The following is a 21,934-nucleotide window of genomic DNA, read 5'->3' as shown; positions in this document are numbered from 1 at the left end:
TAATTGTGCAAAACCGCCATGATTGTGGCATGTAATGACAAGGCAGCTCATTACACATTCAAATCATATGATCACGCGATGCATTTTTACAGAATTTAGCTTCATTCAACGTTATATTACTGATTTCAAATTTTAAGATTTCAAAAAATCACATCACATTAATGACATCACGTGTAATGTGAGGTGACATCACGTGATTTGAACACACAATTTAATTCAAGTTCTAAGTTATCAAAAAGTTGCATCACATGATATGTTCATTAAGTCATGAATCAATTTAGCCTCACTCATTGTATTACATGAATAACAGATTCCACATGACATAATCATAGATAGCATGATATGATATCACATGTACCGAAAGTATTCGAATCGTTCATTACGATTTCAAAACTTGAACTTAATATGGGTGTTTGGACTACATACGTGCATATTAAATAATAAATTTTCCCACAATCAAATCAGCCTTGAAATTCATTTCACCTAAAGCAACAGCTAAAAGCGCTTGGTAACCATCTAAGCACTTTCTCACCAGCTTAGCTTTGCATATCAAAACAGCAACAAATAATCGCATCAGCATCTGTTGGCGGCATATTTCCATAAAATTAGAAAGATGCAGGAAATTAGTTGGCAATACGGCAACGGCTGGATATGGCTGAAAGGCATAATTAAATAAGTCACTGGTAGGCAAATGCGGCAAAAGCTGAATGTGCAACGATAGGAAAAACTAGCTGAATATACTACATGAAAAATTGAGAGAAGTATTACATAATAATATACTTTTCCTCCATCGGTTGCTGCTTCAGCAATAACAAAATCGAAAAAAAATCATATTTGCTTTTGTCATCTTGCAACTACTGTTGTTGTTGTTGCTATGGCTGTCATCGGCATCATAAGAAAGTCATTTGCATCGATAAGCGCCTCAAGCAGCTACTAATGACATATGCAACGACGCTGCCGTACTGCATGACCTCTCCCTCACTCACATACACACTGCATTGCATGTGGCAGCATTATACGTTCACTTGCAACATTTACTATTAACAAATATGCACATTGCAACATGAGTGTGAAAAAAACTTTCTTAGAGAAGTTTTTATGTGTGTGTGTATGTTGGCATTTTATAAGCTATTGAAACAGCTATGCTTGCAGCAGCCGAAGGAGCGAGTTAATGCAAGCAACAGGAAGCTTAAAGTGGCAGCATTTCCTACTTTGAAACAATTTCTTGCTGCATGAAGTCGAGAATTTACGGAAGTGCTGCAATGTCGAACGAAGGATGCACGACAGAATGCCAAAGGGGGTATATGAACGTAGGAGGAAGCTGATGTAATGTTGCATGTTGGGGGAAAAACTAATTTTCAGCACGTACGCAATAACAAATCAGTGTCTGCAACTACATAGATATGTAAGTATGTGTGTAACTGTGTGGCATTTAAATTGTAACACAAGCAACGGCAGCCACAACAAAAACAGCAAACGCAAATGAGAGCAAGGTATCTAGTGGCAGGGCACACGGTAAAATATGGCAACAACTACCTAAATATTGTTGTTGTTGCGCTAAAGTGACAACAAACTCATTAAGTTGAGCATTAATGAGCACTTGGCTGCAACTTAATAAAATCGAATGCGTTCTGTCGGTTTATGCCGCCAGTGCAGCGCTGCTGAGGGAGCGTGCTGGCATACAAATAATTTCATAAGTTGTGATGTCTGCCGGATGCTAGCAACAAAGATGCAACAGCAGACAGATGTACTTGTATGTATGTATGCCTGTATGTGTATAAGCTGTTATAGTAAGATGGTTAGATTGGTTTCATAGTTGAAGAGTTAAAGTAGTTAGTATTTTTTATAGTTAAAGTATCGCGTAGCTGAATTCCGGGATGCTAAATTTTCAAGATTGCGGGATTTTTTAAACGTTCCACATGTTCAATAATTTTTCTAACTAGTATTTTTTTAATTTAAAAATCCCGTACCAGAATATCGGGATCCCGAATTCTCGGTTTTACATTTTTCTTAATACCCAATAAATAATAAAATTGAAATATTTTTCTATAATGAAATAAGCCACTTCCATTTAGTGAATTTTGTTGCACAGCACAGGTATTATGCTGAGGGTGGAATTGTTAACTATGAGGCACTCAGAAATTTAGATGTTAAAAAATTAACACAACTTAATTTTTAATTCCTTAAACATGCCCAATTATTTCATGTCAAATTTTCGTAAGCCCAAATTTTTTGAGTCCCGAAAATTTTCAATCCCGAAATTACGGGATTTGCGAAAATCTTTTATTTTATAAAGTATGCATACCTTCCGCACTTTGAGCAGGATGTGTGATATTAAGTACAACATCTTGATTGACTTTACGCACAATGTTGACTTTTATCAGTAAAGTTTTTTAATTGCACGCGCAGGAAGTGCACTGCCGACAGTCGCTTACTTCCTGCCACTTCCGCGCTAGAATTGATTAATAACACACGCCGGCACATTCCAGCAGATAATATAGATTCTGTGACAACATAGTCTAGTAGGCGTATGCTTATCTGCAACAAGTTAGTACACTTAATATTATTTTGATTTTTCTTTTTTGCCACATTGACTGATTTTTTTTATGTTTTTTGCTTATAATTCTTGCTTAGCCTTTAAATACTGGTTTACTGTGCAAACACATATGTGATGCCATGCGAACCGGTCGACCGCATCCGGTTGCCACACGGCGACAAGTGCGGTATATCCACTTGCTTTGCATTCCAATGTGTGGCAGCTGTGGCATGTTGCATTAAAAAGCAAGCATAAAACTTTCAGAATGAGAACAAAAATCAAATTCAAGCAAATTTAAAACCAATCAAAATTGGTAGTTACGCTTTTTCTTGACTCTATGTCTCTGTGCTGCATAAAAAATGTTGCACAACTTTTTGTTGCCTCAAAGCTGCTTTCAAGAATTATGACTTAACTAAGACTTTCAGCGCTCAACTGGTTCATGGTATTTCTAGCTGACGGGATGCATTGAAAAAATTTAATAGAATGATTGTAGTGACTAATTAACTTGCTGCTAACACAGCATGTGTGTATGTATTGGTATTTTTTGTTTGCGCTATATCTCCTATATCACTAGAGCGCTTCTAGTTATTGCTTACTAAAATTAAGTATATTACCTAATAGGTATTTAGTGTATGCTTTAAGCGGAAATTGCTTGCCGCCGCGAAGGAAATCGCTGGCATGCCATAGTTGCCGCTGTACTTTAAGTTTTTTATTGGTATTTTTATTAGTATTTGTAGAGCGGAAGTTTATGTGAATTTTATAGTTTTGTTTAAAGCTAATAGAATGGTGGCATAACGCGCCGATTAAGCAGGTAATTTGTGTTAATTTATTGCTTTGAAATCAAATTATGCAATTGCAGCAGTTTTTATGGTATTCAAATTATTTACAAAAATTTAAATTGACATCAACGCAGATAACTTTATGGAAGAGAGCCAATAAAAATATATTACAAATTTGTTTTAAAAACTGAGTGTAATATATGTATATTATTGTAGTAAAATATGGTATATTTTATAATTTTTTTAGAAATGTGGCAGCCCTATGTATATATAAAAAATTTTATTTGTAAACATAATTTTCGGCTCAAATATTAAAGTTTCAAAGTTATTTTTTGTTGTTGTTCTGAGTTTTCAGTTAACTACATCTTTATTATTCAGTTTTATGAATTTCCCTTACATTTTCACCGCCTTTTACTTACTTTGACTTCAACGAAAATGCGGCAAAAATCAATTATTTACCATCTCACACACAAATTATGCCAGACAATATTAATAGCTGAATTTTCCACTTCACTGTCGTTTTGTCTAGCACGAAAGCACCGCACCTAGAAGATTCACTTTTTGCGTCGGATAACCCCCGCATCAGCATTTAGACAAATGTCAATAAATGATAAAAAGAAACCAAGCAAACGCTGGCGCAGACGAAATGAACAGACATTGACAAACAGTAATTCTGATTGCAGACAGTTCTACTCAATATTATTTTCACTCATCAAAATACAGGGGTCAAGACACACCCTCAAGAAAGAGCAGACAGCATGCAAGTGAGTATTAGAGGTGTATATGTAAATGAGGGTAAGGTAAAATGGATAAAAATAATGGCTATAAATGACCACAACATACATTTTTATTTTTATAAATTTGTACTTGTAGTGGTTTATTAAAGACATGTTGCACGCACCCAGCATAGAAATCCACCCATTTCAAAAAAAAAAAAAAAGTCATAAATAGAACCCTTACTTCAAGTAAAAACTCAACACATGTTGTGATAGAGCTCTGACTCTATTTGTGTTCGTGTGTCTGCTAAGGAAACCAATGAAAGTACATTTTCTTTTTCCGAGAAAAGAAGCTCACGTGAAATCCAATTAAATATATACTCATATCGCTGTGTCTCTGTGTGCGCCTTTAACTGTATTTGTCAGGCAACAGACTTACCGCTGACATTATCATTTGATGTCTGTGGACATCGAGGGCGTTTATTTCATTTTATACACACCGCTTTTGATTACTTTTCCGTTGTGCTTCCTGAAACGTCAAAAGTTCATTGAACAGTGTCAAATGGTTGCCTCTGCTTCTTCTACGTTTGTGCTTTATGTTTTGTTGTTGAATGTTGCTTTTTACACGCTGGTGTCATTTTCTGTTATTTATTCGCTGATTACATTTGTTTGCTTTTGTTTTTCAGTTATTGCTTGATATTTCGTAGCTTCTTGACTTTTGCTACAATGCTCCTTCTTTTCATTTTAATTATTTTGCAAGAATTTTATTTAGTTTTTCTTTTATTATGCTTTTTTACTTAGATACGAGTATTTAACTTGTCGCTGATCTGGTTTTGTGATTTATTATTGAAATCTTTGAGCTTTAATGGCTAAAGTGCGAGCAAACGCTTTAAAGCGGTGCGGGTGTGAAAGAATAAGTAGTATTCGGAAAGGCGGTATAAAATTACGAAGAATGAAGTAAAAAAATTTCAAGTATGGGTAAGAGTAAAACAATAGGTAAAAAATCGAAATTTCATAATAAATTTAATTTAATAAAATAACGGTATTGCTTTTTCAAAAATTTAATTAGCTTTAGTGGATTTTGAGTACTTCAAATGTATCAAATCCATAGCTCATTAGATAAAAAGAGGAAGATAATCATAAACTCCGAGTTTATACTAGTAAACACTAAACATAAACACCAAGTTTAACACATAAAAATTTCAAGACGTTCTATTTATCCTACAAACTTGAGTTTATAACATATTTTGATGTTAAGCAACTAACACTAATCATAAACACCGAGTTTAACATATAAAAAGTTATTAGAAGCTCTTTTTGCACTACAAACTCTAACTTATGGCATATTCGGTGTTTAACACTAAACACTAAGCGCAAACACTGAGTTTAATTATAAGAAGATTTTAGAAGTTTTATTTTCGACACAAACTCGAAATACATTATGTTTAAGACTAAGTTATGTTAAGCAGATACATACTTACTCGTAAATAATGTGAAATTAAACTCAAAACTTCTTAAATATTTCAATGAAAATCCTTGAAACTCCAAAAAGTATGCTAGACTTTAAATAAAATATATTTGACGATTCAGACTGTTTACGCATTTTAAACACGTTATTTAGACGACATTAAAATTAAATGAAAGTTGAAAGAAAAAATTTGTTAATCTCAGAGACATGTTATTTATGGTCTACTAATTTAAGCACTTCGCCGAAACTCAAATAACAACTAATTGCGAGTGCCACAAAAAGCACGGCAATGACAATTTCTCAGAAAAATACCAATACAATTTTGAAAAGCTAATTTTTCGCAGAAAAAGTGCCAAAAATGCAGCAGCGCAACACATTAATTAACGCAAAGGGCTTAAGGGCTAAACGCCATTAAATAACGCAGAGAAATCTAAAAATAATCCGAATTCGCGCATAAATAATAGCGAATAATGGTATTTAGGAATATTTTTAGACGCGCATAAATCATAAAAATTCAAACGGTAGAAGATGTAAGCATGTGAGAACTAAAAGGAGGAGTGTAAAAAAAAATTCGCGTAAAAAATGCGATTTGAAATAGAAAGATAACAAAATCATAAAGGTGAAAAAGAGGCGCTAAGAACTGAAGTAAAGCCCAGTGGCCATCAAAGCAATAAATAAATGCAAATAAAACACCTAACCACACATATATGTATATATATTTATATACTATATAATACCAAAGCTCTCAGCAGCTCCGCTACAAAGCGCTTATGTTCTTACAAACTCCGCAGTTGCGCCTTTGTCCTGCCTTTACGTTTGCGACCGAACAAACAGTGGACAACAAAAGATCTTCACAGCACTAGGCTATGCTAAAGACCCTTCTTGTGCGCTATTCAAATTGCATAAATACAAGCATTTAAACAGACAAAAACTATTGCAAAGGTATGTCCGGAGACACGCACACAACCACACACTTTTAGATACACATATACAGTTATAGGTATGTATGAAAGTATCCTAACCTTCAATTTGTTTTATGGCTGTGCGCTGGTGTTCATATCTTATACGCGGCTTATTTGCATTTCAAATCTTCCTGTCGCGCATTTTAATGTTTGCGAGGGCGACTTTTTACAATATTTGCTTTTCTTTTTATTTATATAAATTTCTGCTTTTTTTTATATATTTTTGCTCGCTTTGGCATTTTTTTTTTGGTTCATATTTATTTATTTTTCGGCATTTATCTGCATGTTTGGTAGTTACCTATACCAATAAAGTATAAAAAAAAATCGACAAAAAAAATATATATATTTATATGGAGAAATAAATACAATAAAAAAATAAAAATTTCCATTTCCATATATATGAATGTGTGTGTGTTTACTTATTACGCGCACATTCTTTTGCATTAAATATATTTAGTGTTCTATGTTAGTGTGTATTTGTGTGAGTTTATGCAACGCTTGTCGATCCGCCCGTCAAACTGTCGAGCTGCTTGTCTATCATTTATTTAGTTGAACTGTCTGTTTGCTGGTAAACTTATGTATGTACGAGTATGTATGTGAATGTACGGACACAAGTATAGGCTGTGGATATCTCTTCATATTTATTTAGTGCCTTTTTTTGCTGTTTTTATTTAATTGTCGCTGTAGTTGTATTTATTTAATATTTCGCATTTTATACAGGGTATACGAGTATTCACTGACATTTTTGTAGTTTGATTGTGAAATGCAAAGACAAATAAACAAAAACAAATATGTGTGCATGTTTACAGGTAAACAGCGAATTATCCTGACAGGAATTTGAAATTTGTGCGCGAGAGAAATATTTTAAGAAAAAAACCAAAGAAATAATTTTTGTATAAAATATTTTTGATGTGGCTGAGAAAGACAGTTTAAAATTAGTAATGGTTTTAGCCTACAACTTTTATTTTAAAACCTTTTTTGTTTTTAAATATTGCTTTGATACAATTGCTTTTATTGCTTCAACACAAAAAAGTGGCAAGTACAGAAAAAATATGCACAAATAACAGTATATACTTTTTATTATAGAAAAATGTATAAATAAAATATATATTTTGTTTTTGTTTTAGAAAAAAAATTGGAGAAAAATGTAAAATATTATAATGAATATAAATATCTCTAAGATATGAATACAAATATAAATTTTTTTAAGTGAAATTTTTTATATATTTGCTTAACACAAAAATTTTAATTCGAAAAAAATGTTTAGAAAATAGTTATATTCATTTTAAAGATAATGTTTTGTAAAGTTTTTATTAAAAAAGAATAATTTAGTATATATATTTATTATTAAAAAAATTAACAAAAGTTACTTTATATTTATTAAAAAAAAATTACTAATAAAACCTAATAAGTGAACGTGCAAACTCTGTAAGAAAAAAAGAACCAATTTCTTTACAAAGAATTGAATATCACTTTTATAAATTTGCTTTTAAAGTAAACTTTTATATGTATATACAAGTATATGTATATTTTTTTTTCAAAAAAAGAATTGAAATTGCAAGCATAATATAAAAAAAAAATAAATAAATATTCATTATTAAAAAAACACATTTTTATTTCATGTTTTTAATAATTAAAAAAAAAAAGCTCTAAAAAATAGTTTAAATTTTTTCAAAGAATTTACAAAATCGTTATGAATTAAAATGCAAGCTAGTTTTTTAATAATTATTTTGTTTACACATTTTATAAATATATTAAAGCGCAAACTTGTTTGTTATAAATTCTGGAAATGACCTTTTTTTTGTATGCATATAAATATTTCGGCTACTAAAAATTTTTTTCCTTTTCAGAATTTTAAAACTTCTTGCTAAAAACAAAATATTACAGAGCCTGAAAAACATATATTAAAATTATTTTCACGAAATAAATAAAAAAAAGGCATATGTATGTATTTTTTGAACTTTTAGAAAATTCAGTTTTTTAAAATTTTTTTTTGATATTTTTTCGACGCTCTGAATTTTTATATTTCTGGATTTATTTTTAGATTATTAGACTTCTATAATTGAAATTTTTCGGTTTTTTAGAGTTTTAAAATTAAAATTTTAAAATTTGTTGATTTTTTAGAATTGTAATATTTTAGATTATTTTTCAGATTTATGGAATTTTAAAATTTTAGTTTTTAGTTATTTTTTTTGGAGAATTCAGAAATTAAAATTTTTAATTGCATTGATATTTTTTCGTTGTTTAAAATTCTAAATTTTCCGTAATTTTTTTATAAAAACAAGCACTCGAAAAACTATACAGAAATTTCCATAACTGCTACAGTACCTTACGCATTTTCAACAGCGTAATTCCCTATTAAGTCATTAAAAAATCAGAAATTTGCATAGCATAGCGCACACATACTAAAATACTCGCATATCAAATATTTAATTTACTCTTCGCATCAGCATTTAGACACACTTATGTACATAAAAAAAAAGCCAAGAAATGTATGCAAAATGGTGCATGACCTTAAGTAAACTTAAGCCAACTGACGCTTTAGCGTAAGTTGAAAGGCACTTCAATTATATGATCCCTCGTCTTCATTATATAACTAGTTCACTGCTGGCAGGATATTAATAGAAAGGAAATACCTGAAGTCTCCTCAAACATATCAAATTACATACATACCTTGGCATTTGTGGAGTTTACAATAATTTAGAATTTGCTTCAACTTAAATAACAATGATAGAAATTGTTGTTGAATTTGAAATGTTGAAAGTGAAGTTGAAAGCTATGTTTGCTTCGAAATTTACCTGCAAGTAAAATCGAAATAAATTAATTGATATGTGTAATTATACTAATTAAAAGTAAAAATAGTTAATTATGAGTGAAAAATAGTATGAAATATATATAAAAAATATCAAAAATGCAAAGGAGAACATTGAAAAGCGCCCCAAAGAGTTATGTTAACAGTTCAAATATTAATTGTTAGTGATTAAAATTCCATTCAAATATTTAATAAACAACTCATTAAAAAACAATACATATACTTATGACCCACAGCAAGCTCCTGTGGCCATATGGACTGCGCTTTAACCCACCGTTTCAGTACAGTTTTTATGAGCTTACAATATTCATCACTGAACTTGCCACATATGCATATATGATTGTGATTATTCAAAACATACAACAATTAACAATCATTAATCACATTAATCACATAGCGCACTTAAGTGCAACGGCTTATGCACTCATGGCTTTCCACTTTCCACACTAGCAACCACACAGCATTGGCGTTGCCATATGAGTTACCTCAGATGAGCTGGGCAGCCACAAATTCCCATGCAAAACAAAGCGCAGCACTGCACTTTTCATTAAGACCCAGTATGCAGCGTGTGTTGCTAGCATCTCGGTTTTCATCTTTCACTTTACCTTCACCGTGACGCATTTCTCTTCAACCAACGTTTTTCACACCTCAGGCAGGCACTCACACCTAGTCTGGTATGCATTTCACTAACCGCAGCGCCATTTACCACACCTATCTCGTATGTCTTTAAGATAACTGCATATAATTATATACATATGTATGTAGGTATGTATGTGTGTGTTATGGTTTCTTCATATGTTCTAATCCCTTTTTATTTATTTATTTTTTTTTTTGCTGTGAAAACTATCAGTTGTCGTGGGCGTACTTGTGAAAGGGCAAACAACTCGTTCACAGCATTATTTGTGGTCCACACCGACTCTGGTGTGAAAAAGTTGTTTGTAGGCATTTGTTCAACTGTCAGTGGTTTCTTCTTTTCTACCTTATTTTTATCTTATTAAAATGTTACCTGATGCTTGATAAGAGTGAAAGGTTGGTTTGGATAATTTTTCCATGGGCTGAGAGTGTCTGTCATCTGTTCCAACCTGATTATTGAAACAGTTTTAATTTGGTACAAAATTGTATCAAAAGTCAACCATATTTCTGTTGCTGGCTTGTAAAACAATTATGTGTTTTTATAAGCTTATGATGTCTAAAAAAAAAATTAGCATCCAGAATTTTATCATGAGAGGATATGACTATACTTAAATCAATAAAAGAGAGAAATATATGTATTGATTCAATGGAGTTAAACTCGAGTTTAAAAGAAGAAACTTAACACTACATTTCCAATATGTAATGAATTTATACACTTTTGATACTGGAACTGTAGTGTTAAGTTTTCTTCTATTAAACTTGAGTTTATGGTTTTGCACTTGTGAATAGCTGACGAGTTTAAACGTAATTACTTTGACTATGGCAAAATTATAAAATTTTTAACCTCAACCTTAAACTCGAGTTTAAGAGGGTGTTTAAGAAACACTGTTGTCAAATTTGTCAAGTTCAAATTTTTCAATCGTGTCACCAAATTTGGTTACTAAATAAAATTATTACGCAATAAACACCGCAAAAAAGTAGTGTTTAAGGAAAATTAAATGAGAACTTTTATATAAACTCAGTGTTTGTATGTGGTTCATTTTGGCGACATTTGGAACACATCGTTAAATTATGTCGCAAATTTTGTTGCCAAAAACGGTTAAATACACATAAACTCAAAATAGAAATTGTTGTTTACGAGGAGTTAATGGAAAAGTTTTGGTAAAGTAAACATCATATTCGAAAAATTATTAAATTGTTATGTTTAAAAACCATAAACACCGCAACAAAGTGGTGGTTTAAGTCAAATTTAGTGAACAATTTTGATGGTAAACTCGGCGATTATAAGTGGTTAGTGAGATTTAGATACAATGTTGAAACATGCCGCCATATTTTTTGCCTACAAATGGCTGAATAACCATAAACTAAAAAAAATTGGTGTTTCGAGGAGTTAATGGAAACTTTTTGTAAGATAAACATTGTATTTGTAAGTATTTAATTTTGATGTGATTAAACACCATAAACACTTCATAAAAAGTGGTGTTTACGACGAGTTAATGGAAATTACTGGAATGGAAAACTCCGTGTTTGTAAATGGTGAATTCTGACATGAATATTTGTTGCAAACACACCATAAATAGTGGTGTTTAAGGCGAGTTTAACAAATTTTGTATATGTTAAATGATGTGTTACATGGAATCTAATTTAACATGTTTAAAAACTAAAAAATTATAAACACCACGATAAATTGGTTTTCAAGATGAGTTAAAGGCGATTGGGTAAGTAAGCTGAGGTTTTGAGGAGGTTTTAATATAATGTACACATAATATTTGATTTCAACACACACTTTTTGTGGCATACAAACTTCTAGATTATAGAAAATTTATAATTTACTATTCAATGCACCAATAAAATGTAATTGCTTGGCTAAACACTTAATTTTCTTCATAACATAGGTATACTTTCAGTTCTCCGTTGTATCTCTAATAATGAAATGCCATAGTAGCTAAGTTTTGATAGATATTGTAACTCAAGTTTGTGATAAGAGATAAGTTTTCTTTATCAGTGTACATTTTATAAGTTTATTTGCCTGTAATGTTAATTATTTATGGTTATTTTTGCATGCTAACTAAAGTACTACAGCGATAACTTGAAATGCTGATAAGCTACCAATAAAAATTTGCAGCTCTTCAAAGTCACATGTGCTTTTATAACCTCTAAGGTTACTATAACCTCACTTTATGACGCCATTTAATAAATATAATGACAAAGAGATAAGTAATTACAATAAAAATAATTTTTTTTAAATCCACAATTTTAGTGACGCTTTTATTGTCCTAACTAATTAATACTTCAACCCTTACAAATCTTGACACCATTATTTAAATTCTTACTAAAAACAACAATTCATAAAAACAACACATTAAACTCATAAAAACTTATATTTCTGTCATTTTTCCATTAAGATAAAATATGTAGTAACAACAACAAAAGCAATAGATATCTTCCTAGCATTTTCAAACGCGCCGGAAATCATTTTCAATATTTTATTTTAACCAGATTTCCCAATCGGAAAGGAAACATATGCGTACACGAAGGAGCGGCTGCCTTTTTCCAGCGAAAAAGAACGAAAAAAAGTACAACAAAGAGAGCAACCTGCGTTTGCTTAAATTTTTCTAAAGCATATTTCCTTTCAAACCACGCAGATGTAGCTCATAATTTTATATATGTGTGTGGGTGTATGTGTGAATTTCATTTGCATGCAGTTATCCATTAGCAGCAAGTAGTTATACGCTGTCATATGCATTTCCTATCAAAATATTCACGCAAGCACACACACACACACAGAGACGCTCACAAGTTGCATCCCTCAAGTACTGACACTCCAGATGCTACTGTGCGTTCTTTTGTGCACTACCACTTCGTTGTTGTATTAATTTGTATTTTTTTACGATTGCACTACCTGCTCTGATTTTCTTTGCTTGTAAGTATTCGCTTTTGATTTTGTTGAAATTTTGCAGTTGTTTTTGTTGAAATTTTGCATTTTGCTCCTCATTTGCGTTTTTACTACACTTTGGCTGCAACTCTGAGGGGGCCACCAGAATCCTTACTAAGCTGCTTCAGCGGCATGCAGCGCAAAAGTAAATGCAAAAACCAGCAACAACAACAACAATCGGCTTCATCAGCATTATCCTACCGCTTTTGCGCTGGCCACAGAAGGAATTAGCGAACTTGCCAAAGCGGCTTGCAGAGTGCTTCTCGCGGTGCCGTGCACTCACTCATCTTTTCCCACACTTCACAGGCACTATGCAAGCATGTGTGTATGCGTTGCTTGCTGACTACTTGTCTGCCTGTCTGTTTGGCCACCAGGCCAGTGCTATGCGCTGAACTCCGGCTCTGAACAATGCTGTCTTTAATTTGCAGCAATTCATGTTTATGTGCGCTGTGCAGCAAGTGCTCGCATTAAATTCAACTACCGCATACCGCAGCCAGGCAGTGCAATATATGTACATATAAACATATGTTTTCACTTGCATACACTCATATATATGATTCATATATGTGTATGTGTCTTCAAGTGCAAACAGACGCACACAAGTGCTGACTGGCTTTGAGATTTGGTCTGTTAAAGTATTTTGTTTGCAACAAAGTCTACTGACGTCAGCTGCTGCAGTTGCTGCTTACTGCCTTGCCCTCTTTTCCCATTAACCACTTAGTTGCGCTGTTGTTGTTTTTACGATATTTTCCAGTTGCTATGGATAAAAAATCTGCGCTGCTCTTTCGCAGCCTCAATCACTCGCTGCTAGCAGCAGCTGTTTTCATGTTTCATCCTTGTTCTTCTTGCAACTAGAGTTGGCTATGAATATTAAAGTGCGTTTTGCTTTATGTAGAATGCTGTTGGCGAGCATTTGTCGCAGATTTTTTATGCTCCATACAAATGCATATGAGCATCTTCATGTTTATTAAATTCTTTTCTCAGCACCTACTGTCCTAGAAGTTAACAGCAGCTGCCTGATCTACTGTAGTAGCAGCACTTGTTGTAGGCGTGGGAATGCATTACGGCTATGGTAGTTTTCTATGACAACACATACGAGTATACATATGTGATTCAATACTTTGCTTATAGCAGCAGCTGGTGCATAAATCGGTAAAACGTGAAGGCAAACATTTTTTTTTTTAATTTTTTTGATACAGCATTTTCTACATTTTTATATTTTAAATTAATTTTATGTGATCTTATGTTAAGTTAAGGCAAAAAAGTTAATATTTTTCGCTACCTTTTGGTCGCAGATTATTTTGAAATCAATATTTTTTAAAATTTTAATTTATGTTATGTTACGTTTAGTTAAGTTACGTAAAGTTAAGCAAAAGAATAAAAAGGTTTTAAAGTAATTATTGGCACAGTTTTGTTTAAACTTATTATTTTAAATTTAAGTTATGTTACGTTAAGTAAAGTTTACTAACTTTACGTTATGTTTTTTTAAGTAAAGAAATAAAAAGGTTTCAATATCATTTTTACCATGGTATTTTTTAGTTTTTAATTTAAGTTACGTTACGTTACATTAAATTTAGTTACTTTACGTTACGTTGCGTTATGTTATGTAAAGACAACGATTGTAAAGGTTTCACTATAACTTTTGCTACGGTATTTTATTATTTTTATATTAGTTTAAGTTATGTTACGTGCTGTTAAATCAAATTAAGTTGCATTATGTTACTTTATTTCATTACATTTGATTCCTCTCTATTCTTCCCATTATAAATGCTCAATAACATTTCTTTTTAGGTCTTGTATTAAGTAAGTAACGTTATGTTATTAATTCGATTCAATTCAGTCACAAAGAAGACAACAGGTTATCGCTACTTTTTTGTCATGGATTTCTTATTTTAATAAATGAAATAAATTTTTTTTATGTTATGTTAAGTTATGCTTTTTTATTTTAAGTTATGTTATGTTTAGTTATGCTATGTTAAGTTATGTTATGTAAAGTAAGGTCCACTTATTAAAATGTAAAAGTGAAGCTATAATGGTTTTGTTTTGTTTTTAATTTATATAATAATACGTTACGTTACGTTACGTAAAGTTAAGTTAAGTCAAGTTAAGTCAAGTTTAGTTAAGTTACTTTACGTTAATTTAAGTTATGTCACGATATGTACGTTATTTCATTTCAATTCAAACAAATTTATTTCATTATATTTTGTGTATAGCATTCCACTATAATTTTTAACAGAAATAAAATTAAAAAATATAAGTACTATATTGTGTAAACTTTCTGGCTTGCCTACAACCTACACGCAAGCGAAAAAATTAAACTCAAATACTCGCTTCCGGCGTATCTTGACTGAATTTATCCGAAATAAATGCTGCCTTGGCATTTTCTTTTGTTTAGCTATTTTTTTTTTCGACCGTAACAATTCAACTTTTTTTCAATACACCATGGACGTAATTTTGAAAAGCGCTAGCACTACTACAAGTGCTCCACCAAAGCTTACACACGTTTTCATGCTAGTCGTTTGCATTTTTCACAAATCATTATTTTCATTAGCAATAATTTAGCATAGCTAAATGCAATAAAAACAACACTAAAATTTAAAATCCACCGAGAGCGCAGGCATATCCGTCATTTTGATATATTTTCCCAACTCAAAGTGCACACACACACTTTTTATTGGGCTGCAGTGTCGGCATTCCCCTGGAGACTAGCAGCGCTGCCGTCATTAATCAGCCAAGCGGAATGTAATAAATGCTTATTTAATTAATGCAGCGGACACTAAACACGACAACAAGAAAATATTAGTCAAAAAGAAATAAAAATCACAGTTTATAGATAAAACGATTAACTGAGTAAAGTAAGTAGAGAGATGCAAGAAAGTTGGAAGAGTTGGCGCCTCTTAGCTTAGCTGTTAAACGTCAGCTAAGAAGTAAAGTTGGTAGTAACTACCGTTTAACTTTTGGGACAAATCTTCGCTGTCAAAATTAATTGCTTTTGACTGAGTTTGTTGACTGCAATGAAAATTTCACTTTTAATTTCCTAACCCAAAATGCAGATTAGGCGAAGTTTTAATGAGCGTGGTATAAATTGGTTGACTTGAGCGACCTTCACGGAGGCGGATTGAAAAACATTTGGGAGCAAATTAAAGCGAAAATTTGTGTTCTTGATTAAAAGATAAGAGACAAAGTAAATATGATTACAGAAATGGTAGTGAAATTAAATAGGAAAGCGAGTAAATATGCTAGAGAGATTATATGTATACGATTGAGCGATGACTTTGTATAACAGTTTTGATTTATTAGTGGTACAATTATTTACAAGCGGTCAAGGATATACTCATAAAGTAGAAACTGTATAGAGTGTGTTAGTTTGGAGACATAACTACAACAAATAAAAAAAGTTATTAAAGCTTTCACATTTGTAGTTTTGGAAAGCTTTTACAAGTTCTTAAACTTGGAGTAATTTAACTCATAGTTTGAGTACCAATGCATGTAATATAAAAATTGTAGACGAAAACTTCATGTTAAGTAAATTTAATTAGAACTTTCACATTTATAGTTTTCCAAAGTTTTTACAAATTCTTAAATTTCTACCTATTTTACTAATTATTTATATAAGTAGTACCAACCCAAATAATATATGGAAAACAAAACAGAAGTAGTAGCCGAACATTCCTTTTTAAGAAAAAAATAATTTGAGCTTTCACATGCTCGTTTTATTTAAGAAACAAAAAAATTAAGCTGTAAACTGATATCTATGTATATATGTATGTATATTAAAAATAGATAACTGAGTATTTTAAAACAGAAGCTTTCATATTTTTCTTCTAAGCTTTTACAAAAATTCTATTTATTATGAAAGTTTAAAAAGAGTAACTCAAGTCTTTGAAATTATGTTGAAAGGCCAATTCATGTAATATAGAAATAATAGCCGAAAGCAGCACTTAAGAACAAAAAATTAGAGCTTTCGCATTACTGAAATATACAGACAAAAGCAAGAGCAGCAGCAGCTTTTAAATATTTCTCAAAAGTTCTGACAAAAATTATATTTATCGTGAAAGCTTTAAAGATTGTATTAAAAAGCTCACTAAAGGCCTTTAGTAATTTGAGTAAAAGTTGAAATGTGTCTTTATTTCAAAAACGGCAGAGCTTTCATCAATACTAAAAAACTCTACTTAATCTTTAGCTTTTGTAAGATTAACTTTTGTAAGACTCTTAGGAATTCATATTATAAAATTTGCATAAAATACGACTGATTTTCAAAACACTCAGAGCTTTTATCATTACTGCAAAACTCTACCTATTTTCCAGCTTCTGAAAAATGAGCTGAGATGAAATAAGACTTTTAGGAAGTCATAATTATAAAATTAAGATAAAATGTGACTCTTTTTCAAAAACACCAAGGCTTTCATCAACACTACAAAGCTCATCTTATTCTCTAGCTTTTGAAAGATTAGCTTTAATAAGACTTTAAGTAAGCCATAGTTGTAAAATAAGCATTAATTTAACGCTAACACCTTTTTAAAAATAATTTTCTCTTTAAGCTTTCAAATTAACCAAACATAAAAGAACTTAGCCAGAAAAGCTAATTTTTGCCAACTAAGAATATTTATTTGTCTAGGAAACTAAAAGCATCTTTAGCCACTAAAAACTCGCAAATGACCAAATGACTACCAGTACTACTACAACAACTACCATATTTACAGCTGCAACAACAACACCTTAGTTAGTCAGCGCTTGTAGAATGTGGATAATAGCGCTTTCAAGCATTCAGCTGCTTCTAAGCATTCCAAATGAGTCATTGACAGAATGGTAAAGTTGGGAAACTACAACAACTTTGCGCAGCATCTACAGAGCACTCGCCAAATAATGAAAAAAAAGTAAATGTCATATGAAGAATAAGGAAAAAATTAGAGGCGAGTGCAAGAGGAAAGCGCGCGGAAAAGCGCTTCAAGTTCGTTGAGTGGTAGCAAAATTGCGAAAAATGGTCATAACAGCAGCAACAGTTACTAGCAACTACTGGCTGAGTTATTTGCGGCAGAGAAAGCAAAAAAAAAAATGGAGAATGTAATAGAATAAAAAATAAATAAGAATAAAAGCTTAGCGACTAAGTAAGCTTTAGTCAGTAGCCAGCAATGTAAAGAGAGCAACTAGGTTCTACTTACTAATAGTTATACTACGCGACGCGCAACAAGTTTACTAGCCACCTTTCCACAAAGCATATGTACGCACAACTACATAGAGATGTGAATGTTAGTTATCTAAGCGGTTGAGTCCTCACCAGACAGACATGGCTGACTACAGCAAAAATGTCGACTACTCAGTTTGTTACGGGCTGGTTTTGTACAAGCCACACAGGCTGCTCGCGCACGCCCCAACTGCCCACATGAACCACTTTACCGAAAGTGTTGTCGGCCACACATGCATTTTTTTATGGTTGTTATTAGAGTGATTCTGTGTGTTTTTGGGAACTTTTTTTTATTTTCTAAGCATTTCCTTTTTCTGTGGAAATTTTTCATAAGGGGATTTCTTATTCTTCTCTTTAAAAGCAACTAAAATTTATATTCTATGCTGAGAAAAGTAGTGAATAAACAAGATGCGTCGTATGGATGTGGTTCTAAAATATATACACGCGTTTAGAGTTTGGGGACCCGGTTCGAACGCTCGGAGATGTTCTTACAAATACGCTCATATTTCCAAAACTATTAGCCGAATCAACTTCAAATTTTCGAAGAATATTCTCAAATATTTGCACATTTGATTTATAATCAAAAAAATAGTTAATTATATATTAAAATCACGACTGAATATCTAATAATAATCTAGCTTGTTAACAGATCTGATCCTATGATACTAAAGTTGATTACTGAGGTGACTCAAAAATGCGGCAAGACTGATTGAAAATTATTCATATACGAAAATTTCAGTAGTCTTTAATTGAATTTGAGACTTAGGTGAATATAAACGGCATTTTAGTAAGTATTTAAAAAAAAATTTTTTTCATAGATTTTTTCCAAGTTTTTTTTACAAATTGCTTTTTTTTGAAAACTTTTTATGCACAATTTTTTAAAAAACTTTTTATTTTCAATTTGTTTTTTAATTTTTTGTTTTAATTCTTTTTAAAGTTTTTTTTTTTGAAATATTGCTTTTCAATTTTTTCTCAAATATTTTGTTTTTATTTAAATTCTTAAGCCTTTGAATAATCCCCCTTTTGATAACATATTTTTTACTATGCCGGAAAAATTAACCACCAATTTATCTTCGCACACAAGACCCACGTGTAGGCAACTCAAGATGAGGTCCATACACACACACAGTCATGGCTACCCATGAAAGAGAGAAACACTTAAGTTACGTGGGCAGTTCGTGGGGCGGCGAAAAGTAGGAAGCAAGTTGGATGACAAGAAAAGTGACATGACTCCGTGCTGACTTAGCGCGACTTAACAAACAACAACAACTCACAACTGCGGCTTCGTTGGCCTGCCTTGGCCGACACACGCTTAGGCTGACTCTGGGCTTGACTTGCATGCACTCGGCGCGCGGCTGGCAAAGAAATGCTTTCATACGCGCCGGTAGCTATGCACACAAGTGTGCGTGTAAATGTGTGCATATGTGTGTTGTTGTATTTGTTGTTGGTTTTATTGCCTTCATGGCGCAGGCATTGTTAGTTGACTTAACTTGGCTGGCTTTGGACTTAAAGTGAGGTAACTGACTTTGACTTAGAAAGGTATTTGCTATTTTGTTGTGCTTATTGTTTTGCTGTGTTGTTGTTGTTTTGCTGTTTGTTTTTTTCATACTATTATGTTGTTTCACCGTTGCCTGTTGTTTGCCAGCCTTGTTGTCATGTTGTCACTGTAATGATGATGTTGCTGATGATCTTTATGCTGTTGTTGTTGTTATTGTAGTTTGTAGTTGCTTTTTGTACAAGCTGCTGTGGAGACTGCATGATTTGTCGTGGTGTTTTTGTTAACAAACAACTAAAGTTTGTTTGCTTTATCACAGCAACAACAATTGTTAGTAGTATGTACGAACAACAACAACAATAGTCGGTAGCATATGTTAACAACAACAACAACAACCATGGCGTGTTGCATATGTGAACAACAACAATAGTGAGCAACAACAACGAGTGTTAGTAGCATGTGCCAACAACAACAACAATAATAGTTAGTACTATGTATCAACAACAACAGAAACAACAAAAGTTGTTAGCAGTGCGCTGAGCTCTACCGGCGCTGTGAGTCAGTCATGTTGTTATGCGCTTTCATGTGAATTATAAAAACTGGTAATGTGTTGTAAGTGTTTTGCCAAAAAAAACATAAAAAAAATATCAGGAAGAAATGTATAATTTTAACAAATTACATATGCACATATTATGTGTAAAGTTTATTTTTGTGCTAGTCATTCATTTGTTCGCCGCTTTGTTGTTAGTTGTTGTAGTTGTTTGTGGTTATTTTCGCTATTGTATTTGTATTTTTTTTTTTTGGCTTCAGCTTGTGTTATCTCATCTTGTAGCGCTACATCCGCTCACAAAACTCATTGACTTTCCTACCTCTTATTCATTTTCTTATAACTTTTCGCTGCCGCAAAACTTTTGCTCTACTTTTTCTTGCTGCCCCTGCCGCATTAGCACCACAAATTGACTGCTTGGCCGCGTCTATCTCTTCTTATATACATATATTATTTTTTTTTGCTCAGCTGCTTAATTTTTGTGTAATGCCGTTGCTTTAGTTAAAGAACTCAGCGCTGATTTGCGTGCAACACTCGACAGCCGTAGCAGCAGCTGGCTTCAGCGCTCTTAGCAACGCAGATGCGTGTTTGCATGCTGAAAATGTCGCGGTATTTTCCTGTTGATTTCTTTGTATTTCTCTCATTCCTCGAGTGTTCAGTGTTTTTTGGCGGCATGCAGCAGCATTTTTACATGCCTTTTCCTGTATGTTTTTTATATCTGCTGCTTTTTTTAGTTTTTCTTTTTCCCTTCACGGCCGTAAAGCGCTGAAGCACGCAATGGTCGTCAACTTTTGTATTAACTGTTTGAAAAGTCTTTTCTCCGTCATTGTTGTGGTCTTTTATTTGCAACCAACAACTTTTCGCATGCATAAATCATACGACGGCTGGGCGTATATATGTATGTGTATGTGCGACCGCTTGTACATGTTTATTGACTGGTCATAACGCTTAGTTTAATGATGTGTACTTAGACGTCGAGGCAAAAATAAAGTTCATTGTTGTCAATGATTGTTGGTATTTGAATACAGTTAAGTTTACTACTTTTGTTGTTGCTATTTTTTGCTACTTTTTCAGCAAGTAAAGTAATTAAAAGGGTAGTCTAATACTTGCAAGCTTAAGTATGCATATGTGAGAACTGTGAAGTTTTATTTTTTATGCCGTGTGTGTATGTGTGTGTGTCAATTCCTAGAAGTCGCCTCGAACGAATATTAATCTAGCGGAAACGTAAATTACTTTCGAGCAGCTACAAGTATATTTCTAAAATTACCCAGCAGTATACATGTACATATATGATTCTCATACGACATATGGCTTGCCAATACATATATCGCGGTATTCAAATGAAGTTTGTTTCTTAAGTCTTTTGTTTGATTTAGACATACCTATGTATGTGAGGATAGGGTATAAAGGTTTGTGTGTGAGAATTTTAATATGAAGTAAGGAATTTAATGCATTCAAATATGCACTTATAAAGACTTGGAAAACAACAAAAAAAATAATTTTTAAAATTTTTTAAATATATACAAAAAAAAAATTAATTACAAAAGTACAAAAAAGAAATTTAAAAAATTTTAAACACGAATATAACTTTTTCAAGAAAAAATTAAAAACTCTTATATACAATATTGACTTTTTTTTTTTTGAATACTTTTCAAAAGTTTTGGATGTTTTTTAATATAAATAAAAAAAAATATGTATGAAGAAAGTTGCAAAAAAAATTAAAATTTTAATTAATAAAATTCAAAAAATTTAAAACAAAAACTTTTACAAAAAAAAATTACTTTTTAAAAATTAATACTATATACTTTTTTATGAAAGAACAAAAAAATAATACATTTAAAATATGCAAAATTTTCATATGTTATT

General features: G+C 32.0%; 1 protein-coding gene across 5 annotated transcripts in view; it reads right to left on the bottom strand.

The window, feature by feature from the left end:
* Positions 1-21,934, bottom strand: part of rau (RA domain-containing protein rau) — a 229,774-nt gene that overhangs the window by 21,410 nt on the left and 186,430 nt on the right. The window contains exon 1 of one of the 5 annotated variants that reach the window (XM_070107149.1): positions 9,135-9,256. The exons of the other annotated variants lie outside the window; for them this stretch is intronic. The gene's annotated coding sequence lies outside the window, so the exon portion shown is untranslated. Of the gene's footprint in view, positions 1-9,134; positions 9,257-21,934 lie in introns of those variants that run through there. 5 annotated transcript variants of the gene reach the window in all.

Source organism: Bactrocera oleae, chromosome 3, assembly GCF_042242935.1.
Source record: "Bactrocera oleae isolate idBacOlea1 chromosome 3, idBacOlea1, whole genome shotgun sequence".
Classification (NCBI taxonomy): Eukaryota; Metazoa; Arthropoda; class Insecta; order Diptera; family Tephritidae; genus Bactrocera; species Bactrocera oleae.
Note: the sequence above shows the minus strand (reverse complement) of the source record. Positions and strands in the feature narration are given on the sequence as shown.